The sequence below is a fragment of the Choloepus didactylus genome, assembly GCF_015220235.1.
Source record: "Choloepus didactylus isolate mChoDid1 chromosome 11 unlocalized genomic scaffold, mChoDid1.pri SUPER_11_unloc1, whole genome shotgun sequence".
NCBI classification, from domain to species: Eukaryota; Metazoa; Chordata; class Mammalia; order Pilosa; family Megalonychidae; genus Choloepus; species Choloepus didactylus.
This window is the reverse complement of record NW_023637577.1, coordinates 621,638-635,881: the sequence shown is the minus strand read 5'-3', so window position 1 is coordinate 635,881 and position 14,244 is coordinate 621,638. Positions and strand designations below refer to the sequence as shown.

Genomic DNA, 14,244 nt, shown 5'->3' with positions numbered 1-14,244 from the left:
TTCTGTCACCATAGATTAATTTTGCTTGTTTTAGGACATCATCTATTCGGACCCATATACATTGGTGGTTTTTTGTTGTTGTTTCTTTGGTTTTTATTTAATTTGGCCCTTTTTACTCAACATGTGATTTTGAGATCCATCCACAATGATTGCTGCTAGTAGTAGTTCCTTTGTATTAGTAGTAGTATTCCATTGTATTGCAGTATAACAATTTGTTTATCCACAATCCTTTTAATGCCATTTGGTTGTTTTCCATTTGCGGGCTATTATTCATAAGGCTGCTGTGAATATTCTTTCCAAATCCTGTTCTGGATATATGTTTTCAAATTTTTGTTATAAATACTGCTTAGGAGTGAAATTGGTGGCTCACCCATGTTTAACCTTTTAAGAGAAATGGCCCAGCAGCTCTCCAAAGTGGCTATATTACTTTACAATCCCAGTAACAATATATAAGAATTCCAGTTGCTTCACATCCTTGCTAGCATTTCTGTTTCTCTAATGATTGATGATGTTGAGCCCCTTAGTATGTGCTTACTGGCCCTTCCTGTATCTTTGTGAAGTGACTGTTCAAGCATGCTCATATTTTGATTTTAAGTTGATTGATTTTTTTAGGAGTGATTTCTATATTTGGGATACAGATCATTTGTCAGATAATGTCTGTTATGAATATTTTTTCCTGGTCTAAGGATTGCATATTGATTTTCTTACTGATGTCTTTTCATGAGAAGAAATTTTTTAATTTATTGATTTTTTTCTTTTGTGACTAATGCTTTTTGTTTCTTGTCCAAGAAATCTTTGCCTATCCGGTTGACACAAAGATGTTCTCCTGTGTTTTCTTCCCAGGGTTTTATGGGTTTGTTTTTCATATTCAGGGCTTTGTTCCATCTTGAATTAATTTTTTTAATTCCGTTTCATTGAGATTTATTCACAAATGATATGGTCATCCACAGTGTACAGTTAGTTCACAATACCGTTATATAGTTGTACATTCATCACCACAATCAGTTTTTGAACATTTTCATTTCCATGCAAAAATAAAAAGAATAAAAATTTAAAAAGAGCACACAAAACATCCCATAGCCCCCATCCCTCCCTATAATTGATTTGCCTTTTGTCCTTATTTTCCTACTCATCTGTTCAAGCACTAGATAAAGGGAATGGGAGCCACAAGGTTTTCACAATCACGTGGTCACACAGTGTAAGCTATATAGTTATACAATCATCTTCAAGAATCAGGGCTTCTGGGTTGCAGTTCATCAGTTTCAGTTATTTCCTTCTAGCTATACCAATCCACTAAAAACTAAGAAGGGATATCTTTATAAAGCATAAAAATAACCTCCAGAATGACCTCTCGACTCCATTTGAAATCTCTTAGCCACTGAAACTTTATTTTGTTTCATTTCTATCCTCCCTATTGGTCCAAGAATGCTTTCTTGGTCCCACGATGTTAGGGCCAAGCTCATCCCCAGGAATCATGTTCCATGTTGCCAGGGAGATTTATACCCCTGGGAATCATGTCCCACATAAGGATGAGGGCAGTGAGTTTACCTGCCGAGTGGGCTTAGAGAGAAAGAAGACACATCTGAGCAACAAAAGACTTTCTCTGGGGGTAACTTAGGCACAACTTTAAGTATGCTTAACCTCTCTTTTGCAGTAAAAAACTTCATAAGGGAATGCCCCAAGATCGAGGGCTTTGCTTTCTAAATTGGTAGTCCCCAATGCTTCTGAGAATGTCAGTAATTCCCCAGGTAGGGAAGTTTAATATTTCCACATTTTACCTCAGTTCATCAAGGGGGCTTTGCAAATACTTTTCTTCTCTGCCCAAGTACTCTGGGGTGTAGTGGAGCTTCACACTAACCTGTACAAACCAATCAGATTTCAATCCCTATTCAAAGTTCCATGTAATTATGGTGTTTGAGTAAACTGACCATACATGTTAAATTATATAGTGTGTTTAAAATATATAGATTTTAACATCTAATAAACATCTCTTCCTTTGGTCTCACACAGAGGTTGAGGTTTTAAAACAACATCAGTATCTTTTTTCATTTCTTGTTTATTTCACTCAACCCTTTAGTCTGATTTACTTTACTCCGAACCAAGTCCATTTTGTTCATATCGCTACTTGAAGTCTGATCTCTTTTTCACACTCTTTAACATTCGTTGTATGGGGTAATGCTGACATTCTTAGCTGCCAGACTCTGGCTCTGAATCTCAGTTGTCACAAAGATACCCACAGCTCCAGGGATCGACCAGGTTATACACAAAGAGCTCAGCACCTCAGAATTTAGAAATAGCCATTACAACTCAGAAATAGATATAACTGCTGTAATAGCTTACAATCTAGGAACTTTTACAATACGGCTTCCCCGATAACCTATGCTCTCGGATTCAATTCTCAGTTTGCATATTATAGTTAGTTCATATTAATGAGGCATTATAATGTTTGTCTTTTCATTTCTGGTTTATTTCACGCAACATACTGTCCTCAGTGTCCATTCACCGCACAACTTCACTCTTCTTACAGCAGTTCAATGTTCTATTCACAGATCTCAATTCCGTTCATCAGCCGATGTATCCTTAGGTCACCTCCATCCACTGCAAATCATGAATACTGACATCATAAACCCCATTGTGCAAATGTCCCTTCATGTCCCTCTTTTCAGTTCTTCCAAGTATATACCTAATAACCAAGTTGCAGGACCATTTGGCAACCCCATGCTTAGCTTCATGTGGAACCACCACACTGTCCTCTAGAAAGTCTGCACCATTTTACTTCCCCACCAACTGTGATTAGGTACATCCCTTTCTCCACATTTTCTCTAGCACTTGTATCCCTGTTTGTTTTTTTAGACAGTTTTACTCACACACTGTTCATTCCATCGTAAGTAAACAGCCAGTAGTTCCCTGTATAATCACATAGTTATGCCCTCACCAACACTATCTACATAAGGACATTTCCATTCCTTCCACAGAGAAAGAGGAAAAGGCGGAAAAAGTAAAAAGAAAAAGAAAGAAAACTAGTGACAACTGAAAAGCGACAAGAGGAAAAATAAAACCAAAATAAAATACCATAAAAAAGTCAGACAACAATACCAACACCAAGAATCCCCATACCCCTCCCTTATATCCCCTTCTTATAGACATTTAGCTTTGGTATATTGCCTTTGTTGTAATTAGTGGAAGAAATTATAATGTTACTGTTAATTATCAACTCTTGTTTGCATTGCTTGTGTTTTTTTCTCCAACACCACCCCACTTTTAACACCTTGCAAAGTTGACATTCATTTGACATTCACTTATGGAAAAGTTCTAGAGTCTTTTCATTTTCTACAGAGCAGATGGGTTTTTATTGATGTGGCAGGATTTTGTGCTGTTACTTTTATATTAATTAACAAATGAGGTTAGAAATGAGAACATTTCCTCCATTGTTCTCTGACTGTAGACTCAGAACGTTCTGACTGTTGTGCACCACAGCTTTAAGTAGTGTTTAATGGTAAGCTATAAATATAGCTATCTAAATCACATAGTTGCTGTTTTTCTTTAAGCTTGCAAATCTACTTTGGGGGTTTGTCTAGGAGTCTTTTGTTCCATTTCACTAGATGCCTAACATTTGCCTCTTCATTTTATTTGACTTGGGAAGACTTTTAATCTACATTGTACATGAAGAAAGTTGTATTCTTCTGATTTATTGGTACATATAATGAACATTCTGGAATTCACAGTTATATTTTATCTTGTTTTGGTCTCAGAGTTTGAGAATTTATATCAAGAATACAATCCATTGCATTTTCTTTTTGTGGCCACAGTCATGGTAAAGATTACTATCATTCCCATAGAAGAAAACATTTTCTTGGAATGGGAACTAATTTGTGCACACAGTATAGTATTAGGTGAATAAAATGTCTAGAGAATTACTCTTTTTTTTTTTTAATGCAGTTTTTTTTTTTGTTTTTGTTTTTTTTTTAATCATCATTTTATTGAGATATATTCACATACCACGCAGTCATACAAAACAAATTGTACTTTCGATTGTTTACAGTACCATTACATAGTTGTACATTCATCACCTAAATCAATCCCTGAGAAAGTGTACTCCATGAAGCTGTAGATCTGATAAATTAGAGATAAGGACTTCAGTTGGTCTACAAATCCTAAAAGAACCCTATCAAGTTCAGCAAATGCCACGAGGCCAAAAACAACAGAAAATTATAAAGCATATGAAAAAACCAGACGATATGGATAACCCAAGCCCAAGCACCCAAATCAAAAGATCAGAAGAGACACAGCACCTAGAGCAGCTACTCAAAGAACTAAAGATGAACAATGAGACCATAGTACGGGAGACAAAGGAAATCAAGAAGACCCTAGAAGAGCATAAAGAAGACATTGCAAGACTAAATAAAAAAATGGATGATCTTATGGAAATTAAAGAAACTGTTGACCAAATTAAAAAGATTCTGGACACTCATAGTACAAGACTAGAGGAAGTTGAACAACGAATCAGTGACCTGGAAGATGACAGAATGGAAAATGAAAGCATAAAAGAAAGAATGGGGAAAAAATTGAAAAAATCGAAATGGACCTCAGGGATATGATAGATAATATGAAACGTCCAAATATAAGACTCATTGGTGTCCCAGAAGGGGAAGAAAAGGGTAAAGGTCTAGGAAGAGTATTCAAAGAAATTGTTGGGGAAAACTTCCCAAATCTTCTAAACAACATAAATACACAAATCATAAATGCTCAGCGAACCCCAAATAGAATAAATCCAAATAAACCCACTCCGAGACATATACTGATCACGCTGTCAAACACAGAAGAGAAGGAGCAAGTTTTGAAAGCAGCAAGAGAAAAGCAATTCACCACATACAAAGGAAGCAGCATAAGACTAAGTAGTGACTACTCAGCAACCACCATGGAGGCAAGAAGGCAGTGGCACGATATATTTAAAATTCTGAGTGAGAAAAATTTCCAGCCAAGAATACTTTATCCAGCAAAGCTCTCCTTCAAATTTGAGGGAGAGCTTAAATTTTTCAAAGACAAACAAATGCTGAGAGAATTTGCTAACAAGAGACCTGCCCTACTGGAGATACTAAAGGGAGCCCTACACACAGAGAAACAAAGAAAGGACAGAGAGACTTGGAGAAAGGTTCAGTACTAAAGAGATTCGGTATGGGTACAATAAAGGATATTAATAGACAGGGGAAAAATATGACAAACATAAACCAAAGGATAAGATGGCTGATTCAAGAAATGCCTTCACGGTTATAACGTTGAATGTAAATGGATTAAACTCCCCAATTAAAAGATATAGATTCGCAGATTGGATCAAAAAAAATGAACCATCAATATGTTGCATACAAGAGACTCATCTTAGACACAGGGACACAAAGAAACTGAAAGTGAAAGGATGGAAAAAAATATTTCATGCAAGCTACAGCCAAAAGAAAGCAGGTGTAGCAATATTAATCTCAGATAAAATAGACTTCAAATGCAGGGTTGTTTTGAGAGACAAAGAAGGCCATTACATACTAATAAAAGGGGCAGTTCAGCAAGAAGAAATAACAATTGTAAATGTCTATGCACCCAATCAAGGTGCCACAAAATACATGAGAGAAACACTGGCAAAGCTAAAGGAAGCAATTGATGTTTCCACAATAATTGTGGGAGACTTCAACACATCACTCTCTCCTATAGATAGATCAACCAGACAGAAGACCAGTAAGGAAATTGAAAACCTAAACAATCTGATAAATGAATTAGATTTAACAGACATATACAGGACATTACATCCCAAATCACCAGGATACACATACTTTTCTAGTGCTCACGGAACTTTCTCCAGAATAGATCATATGCTGGGACATAAAGCAAGCCTCAATAAATTTAAAAAGATTGAAATTATTCAAAGCACATTCTCTGACCACAATGGAATACAATTAGAAGTCAATAACCATCAGAGACTTAGAAAATTCACAAATACCTGGAGGTTAAACAACACACTCCTAAACAATCAGTGGGTTAAAGAAGAAATAGCAAGAGAAATTGCTAAATATATAGAGACGAATGAAAATGAGAACACAACATACCAAAACCTGTGGGATGCAGCAAAAGCAGTGCTAAGGGGGAAATTTATAGCACTAAACGCATATATTAAAAAGGAAGAAAGAGCCAAAATCAAAGAACTAATGGATCAACTGAAGAAGCTAGAAAATGAACAGCAAACCAATCCTAAACCAAGTACAAGAAAAGAAATAACAAGGATTAAAGCAGAAATAAATGACATAGAGAACAAAAAAACAACAGAGAGGATAAATATCACCAAAAGTTGGTTCCTCGAGAAGATCAACAAGATTGACAAGCCCCTAGCTAGACTGACAAAATCAAAAAGAGAGAAGACCCATATAAACAAAATAATGAATGCAAAAGGTGACATAACTGCAGATCCTGAAGAAATTAAAAAAATTATAAGAGGATACTATGAACAACTGTATGGCAACAAACTGGATAATGTAGAGGAAATGGACAATTTCCTGGAAGCATATGAACAACCTAGACTGACCAGAGAAGAAATAGAAGACCTCAACCAACCCATCACAAGCAAAGAGATCCAATCAGTCATCAAAAATCTTCCCACAAATAAATGCCCAGGGCCAGATGGCTTCACAGGGGAATTCTACCAAACTTTCCAGAAAGAACTGACACCAATCTTACTCAAACTCTTTCAAAACATTGAAGAAAATGGAACACTACCTAACTCATTTTATGAAGCTAACATCAATCTAATACCAAAACCAGGCAAAGATGCTACAAAAAAGGAAAACTACTGGCCAATCTCCCTAATGAATATAGATGCAAAAATCCTCAACAAAATACTTGCGAATCGAATCCAAAGACACATTAAAAAAATCATACACCATGACCAAGTGGGGTTTATTCCAGGCATGCAAGGATGGTTCAACATAAGAAAATCAATCAATGTATTACAACACATTAACAAGTCAAAAGGGAAAAATCAATTGATCATCTCAATAGATGCTGAAAAAGCATTTGACAAAATCCAACATCCCTTTTTGATAAAAACACTTCAAAGGTAGGAATTGAAGGAAACTTCCTCAACATGATAAAGAGCATATATGAAAAACCCACAGCCAGCATAGTACTCAATGGTGAGAGACTGAAAGCCTTCCCTCTAAGATCAGGAACAAGACAAGGATGCCCGCTGTCACCACTGTTACTCAACGTTGTGCTGGAAGTGCTAGCCAGGGCAATCCGGCAAGACAAAGAAATAAAAGGCATCCAAATTGGAAAAGAAGAAGTAAAACTGTCATTGTTTGCAGATGATATGATCTTATATCTAGAAAACCCTGAGAAATCGACTGCACAGCTACTAGAGCTAATAAACAAATTTAGCAAAGTAGCGGGATACAAGGTTAATGCACATAAGTCAGTAATGTTTCTATATGCTAGAAATGAACAAACTGAAGAGACACTCAAGAAAAAGATACCATTTTCAATAGCAACTAAAAAAATCAAGTACCTAGGAATAAACTTAACCAAAGATGTAAAAGACCTATACAAAGAAAACTACATAACTCTACTAAAAGAAATAGAAGGGGACCTTAAAAGATGGAAAAATATTCCATGTTCATGGATAGGAAGACTAAATGTCATTAAGATGTCAATTCTACCCAAACTCATCTACAGATTCAATGCAATCCCAATCAAAATTCCAACAACCTACTTTGCAGACTTGGAAAAGCTAGTTATCAAATTTATTTGGAAAGGGAAGATGCCTCGAATTGCTAAAGACACTCTAAAAAAGAAAAACAAAGTGGGAGGACTTACACTCCCTGACTTTGAAGCTTATTATAAAGCCACAGTTGCCAAAACAGCATGGTACTGGCACAAAGATAGACATATAGATCAATGGAATCGAATTGAGAATTCGGAGATAGACCCTGAGATCTATGGCCGACTGATCTTTGATAAGGCCCCCAAAGTCACCGAATTGAGCCATAATGGTCTTTTCAACAAATGGGGCTGGGAGAGTTGGATATCCATATCCAAAAGAATGAAAGAGGACCCCTACCTCACCCCCTACACAAAAATTAACTCAAAATGGACCAAAGATCTCAATATAAAAGAAAGTACCATAAAACTCCTAGAAGATAACGTAGGAAAACATCTTCAAGACCTTGTATTAGGCGGCCACTTCCTAGACTTTACACCCAAGGCACAAGCAACAAAAGAGAAAATAGATAAATGGGAACTCCTCAAGCTTAGAAGTTTCTGCACCTCAAAGGAATTTCTCAAAAAGGTAAAGAGGCAGCCAACTCAATGGGAAAAAATTTTTGGAAACCATGTATCTGACAAAAGACTGATATCTTGCATATACAAAGAAATCCTACAACTCAATGACAATAGTACAGTCGGCCCAATTATAAAATGGGCAAAAGATATGAAAAGACAGTTCTCTGAAGAGGAAATACAAATGGCCAAGAAACACATGAAAAAATGTTCAGCTTCACTAGCTATTAGAGAGATGCAAATTAAGACCACAATGAGATACCATCTAACACCGGTTAGAATGGCTGCCATTAAACAAACAGGAAACTACAGATGCTGGAGGGGATGTGGAGAAATTGGAACTCTTATTCATTGTTGGTGGGACTGTATAATGGTTCAGCCACTCTGGAAGTCAGTCTGGCAGTTCCTTAGAAAACTAGATATAGAGTTACCATTCGACCCAGCGATTGCACTTCTCGGTATATACCCGGAAGGTCGGAAAGCAGTGACACGAACAGATATCTGCACGCCAATGTTCATAGCAGCATTATTCACAATTGCCAAGAGATGGAAACAACCCAAATGTCCTTCAACAGATGAGTGGATAAATAAAATGTGGTATATACACACAGTGGAATACTACGCGGCAGTAAGAAGGAACGATCTGGTGAAACATATGACAACATGGATGAACCTTGAAGACATAATGCTGAGCGAAATAAGCCAGGCACAAAAAGAGAAATATTATATGCTACCACTATTGTGAATTTTGAAAAATGTAAAACAAATGGTTTATAATGTAGAATGTAGGGGAACTAGCAATAGAGAGCAATTAAGGAAGGGGGAACAATAATCCAAGAAGAACAGATAAGCTATTTAACGTTCTGGGGATGCCCAGGAATGACAATGGTCTGTTAATTTCTGATGGATATAGTAGGAGCAAGTTCACAGCAATGTTGCTATATTGGGTAAGTTTCTTGGGGTAAAGTAGGAACATGTTGGAAGTTAAGCAGTTATCTTAGGTTAGTTGTCTTTTTCTTACTCCCTTGTTATGGTCTCTTTGAAATGTTCTTTTATTGTATGTTTGTTTTCTTTTTAACTTTTTTTTCATACAGTTGATTTAAAAAAGAAGGGAAAGTTAAAAAAAAAAAAAACAAGGAAAAAAAAAAAGATGTAGTGCCCCCTTGAGGAGCCTGTGGAGAATGCAGGGTTATTGGCCTACCCCACCTCCATGGTTGCTAACATGACCACAGACATAGGGGACTGGTGGTTAGATGGGTTTAGCCCTCTACCACAGGTTTTACCCTTGGGAAGACGGTTGCTGCAAAGGAGAGGCTAGGCCTCCCTATGGTTGTGCCTAAGAGCCTCCTCCCGAATGCCTCTTTGTTGCTCAGATGTGGCCCTGTCTCTCTAGCTAAGCCAACTTGAAAGGTGAAATCACTGCCCTCCCCCCTATGTGGGATCAGACACCCAGGGGAGTGAAGCTCCCTGGCAACGTGGAATATGACTCTTGGGGAGGAATGTAGACCCGGCATCGTGGGACGGAGAACATCTTCTTGACCAAAAGGGGGATGTGAAAGGAAATGAAATAAGCTTCAGTGGCAGAGAGAATCCAAAAGGAGCCGAGAGGTCACTCTGGTGGGCACTCTTATGCACACTTTAGACAACCCTTTTTAGGTTCTAAAGAATTGGGGTAGCTGGTGGTGGATACCTGAAACTATCAAACTACAACCCAGAACCCATGAATCTCGAAGACAGTTGTATAAAAATGTAGCTCATGAGGGGTGACAATGGGATTGGGAAAGCCATAAGGACCACACTCCACTTTGTCTAGTTTATGGATGGATGAGTAGAAAAATAGGGGAAGGAAACAAACAGACAAAGGTACCCAGTATTCTTTTTTACTTCAATTGCTCTTTTTCACTCTAATTATTATTCTTGTTATTTTTGTGTGTGTGCTAATGAAGGTGTCAGGAATTGATTTAGGTGATCAATGTACTACTATGTAATGGTACTGTAAACAATCGAAAGTACGATTTGTTTTGTATGACTGCAGGTATGTGAATATATCTCAATAAAATGAAGATTTAAAAAAATAATAATAAAAAAATAAAACAAAAACAAAACAAAAAAAAAAAAAGAAAAGATTTTGGATACTAATAGTACAAGATTAGAGGAAGCTGAACGACGACTCAGTGTCTTCGACGACCAAAGAACGGAAAATGAATGGACAAAAGAAAGAATGGGGAAAAAAATCGAAAAAATCAAAATGGACCTCAGGGATATGAAGGATAATATAAAACGTCCAAATATAAGACTCATTGTTATTCCAGATGGGGAAGAGAAGGGTAAAGGTCTAGAAAGGGTATTCAAAGAAATTGTTGGGGAAAATTTCCCAAACCTTCTACACAACATAAATACACAAAGCATAAATGCCCAGCGAACTCCAAATGGAATAAATCCAAATAAACCCACTCCAAGACATATTCTATTCAGACTCTCAGATACTGAAGAGAAGGAGCAAGTTCTGAAAGCAGCAAGAGAAAAGCAATTCACCACATGCAAAGGAAAAAAATAAGACTGAGTAGTGACTCCTCAGCAGCCACCATGGAGGTGAGAAGGCAGTGGCACGACATTTTTAAAATTCTGAGAGAAAAACTTCCAACCAAGAATTCTTTATCCAGCAAAGCTCTCCTTCACATTTGAGGGAGAGCTTAAATTTTTCACAGACAAACAAATGCTGAGAGATTTTTCTAATAAAAGACCTGCCCTACTGGAGATACTAAAGGGAGCCCTAGCAACAGAGAAACAAAGAAAGGAGAGAGAGATACAGAGAAAGGTTCTGTAATATTAGATGAAGATGCATTTTTAAGCCATATAGTGACCAGTGAATATAAGTTCAGCTTTATTATCATCGTAGTCATCATAAGACACAACCCTATATCAAATTATTTTTAATTCCTTATTTCAGAGAGGAATAAACAAACATTGCAGAATGGTGACATTATGAAGGAGAAAACATACTTGGTATCATATCGTATTATATGCTACGATTTCTTTCATTCAGTTTCAAATGGATAACTCAGGTTTATGGTATGGCATTCTTTTTGAAACACTAGAAGTCAGAAGATGAAGATACTTGCCTCGCTTTTCTGACTTGCTGATCGTAAATGTGGTCATTTCATTTAACTTGTAAGATGACTCTTAGTTTCCTAATTGATAAAACAGGAATTAGACTAAGAATAATTAAAAACTATTAAATGTAAGTCTGAAAATATAGACTTCTTTTGAAAATCCAAAGGAATACTCTTATACTTTTTGAGAGCATTGAAAAATGTGTATTCTCAATTATGTTTTATTAGTTGGTGTAGATTAGATGCCGTTGTCTGGAGATAGGCATGGGATATATAGAGCAAAGGCATATAGGGAGGTGTGTTGGTGAAAATGTCTATTTATATATGGAGAGACCTCTCTTATTGTAGTCATTGGACCACTAAATTTAAGTGGCAAGTAGTAACTTCTATTTCATACACTGAAACAAAAGCACATTAATTGTGGACCCAAGCTTTGCTGTTTATTGCATAGTTAATGGAAAATACTGAACCATTTTAGCTTCTGAGTTCAGATAGACGGTTTGGAAAAAAAAAAAAATCTATTTACTCTCTGATCCCTAAGCTTTTATAGTTTACAGTGAGAATTCCTATAAACAAAACAAAATTATCTCAATGTATTTAGTTCCTTGGTTCAGATAAAAATAATTTGAATAGCAAGGGTTATGTGTAGGGATGTTTGTAAATATACAGTGGAGGAAGAAGGGGAAGTATTGATATGTATTCAGATTTATTCTGCAACCTAGGTATGGTGAGAATAGTGCAACAATATCTTCATCTGTAAACTTTATAACACAGCCACTGTTTTGTGATATCAAGTAAGATGACTATAAATATCTGAAAATTAAATACTATTCTGAAATTAAAAATAATAGGGATATATATGGAAAAATATACCTATTGCAAACTAATTACAGTTAGTAGTATTTTAACATTCTTTCATCAACAGTAACAAATGTACTATACCAGTACTATGAGTCAACAATGGAGGGGGGCTAGTTAGGGGTATGGGAGTGTTTTAGTTTCCTTTTTTTTTTGTCTGTATTTCTTTTTTGGAGTAATGAAAGTGTTGTAAAAATTGAAAAAAAAATTAACTGTGTTGATAGATGCACAGCTGTATGATGGTACCGGGGACAAGTCATTGTACAATTTGAATCTTTGGCTAATTGTGTGGTATGTGATCAATCTCAATAAATAAAAAATTTTTAAAAAAGTCAGAATTGTCCGTTACCCTTGGCCTGATTTGCCTTACACCTAACCAAATCTGCTTCATTCATATCTCTGATAGAAGTCTGGACTCTTTTTCAGCTTTTTTAACAGTTGCTGTGTGTGCTAATATTGACATTCATATGTGCCGAGCTCTGGCTCTGAGTTTCAGTGTCGCACGGATACCAAAAGTTCCAGAGACTGACCAGGTTATACACAAAGGGATCAGCATTCAGAAGTTGGAGGTAGCCATTACAATTCAGGAATAGATGTGACTCCTGTAAGAGCTTACAATCTAGGGGCCATTACAATAAGCATTCCCCTGATAAGCTGTGCTCTAAGATTCAATTCTGAGTTTACCCATTGTAGTTAGTCCATATTTGTATGGCATGGTAATGTTTGTCTTTTCCTTTCTGGTGCACTTCACTCAAAATGCTGTCTACAGGATCCATTCACCTCGTTTCGTGTCTACCAAGTTCACTAGTCCATTGATGGACATTTGGGGTGTTTCCATCTCTTGGCAATTGTGAATAATGCCGCTACAAGCATCAGTTTACAGTTGTCCTTTCGTGTTTTAATTATCAGTTTCTTTGAGTGTATACCCAGTAATGGAATAGCTGGGTCCCTGAGGAATCGCCACACTGCCTTCCAAAGTGGCTTCAACATTCTACGTTCCCACCAACAGTGAATAAATGTGCCTCTTTCTCCACATCCTCTCCAGCACTTGTAATTTTGTTTTTTTTTTTGGATAATTGCCATTCTGGTAGGTGTGAGATGATATCTCATTGTGTTTTTGATTTGCATTTCCCTAATAGGCAGTGAAGTTGGGCATTTTTTTCATATGCTTTTGAGCCATTTATATTTCCTTTTCCGAAAAGTGTCTGTCTGTGTCTTTTCCCATTTCTTAATTGGGTTGTTTGCCTTTCTGTTGTTGAGTTGTAGGATCACTTTATATATTCAGGATATTAAACCCTCATCTGATATGTGGTTTCCAAATATTGTCTCCCATTGCTTAGACTACCTTTTTACTTTTATGACAAAGTCCTTTGATGTACGAAAGTGTTTAATTTTGAGGAGATCCCATTTATCTGTTTCTTCTTTGGTTGCTCGCGTTTTGTTTGTAAGGTTTCAGAAGCCACCTCCTATCACAAGATCTTTAAGATAGTGCCCTAAGTTTTCTTCTAAGAGTCTTATGGTCTTAGTGCTTATGTTTAGGTCTTTGATCCATTTTGTGTTGACTTTTGTATAAGGTGTGAGATAGGAGTCGTCTTTCATTTTTTGGATATAGATATCCAGTTCTCCAGACACCATTTATTGAAGAGGCTGTTCTGTCCCAGTTGCTATGGCTTGACTGCCTTATGAAAGATATTGTCCTTAGATGTGAGGGTCTATTTCTGAATGTTCAATTCAATTCCATTGGTCAGTATATCTATCCTTATGCCAGTACCTTGCTGCTTTGACAACCGTAACTTTGTAATATGTTTCAAAGTCACGTAGCGTGAGACCTCCCACTTCGCACCTCTTTCTCTGGATATTTTTGGCTATTTGGGGCACCTTGCTCTTCCCAAATAAATTTGGTTATTTTTTCTATTTCTGCAAAGTTAGTTGTTGGGATATTAATTGCATTGCATTGAAT

General features: G+C 36.6%; 1 protein-coding gene across 9 annotated transcripts in view; it reads left to right on the top strand.

Moving 5' to 3' along the window:
- The window catches only part of NSD1 (nuclear receptor binding SET domain protein 1), a 227,456-nt gene that overhangs the window by 150,789 nt on the left and 62,423 nt on the right, over nt 1-14,244 (top strand). The window lies entirely within an intron of this gene.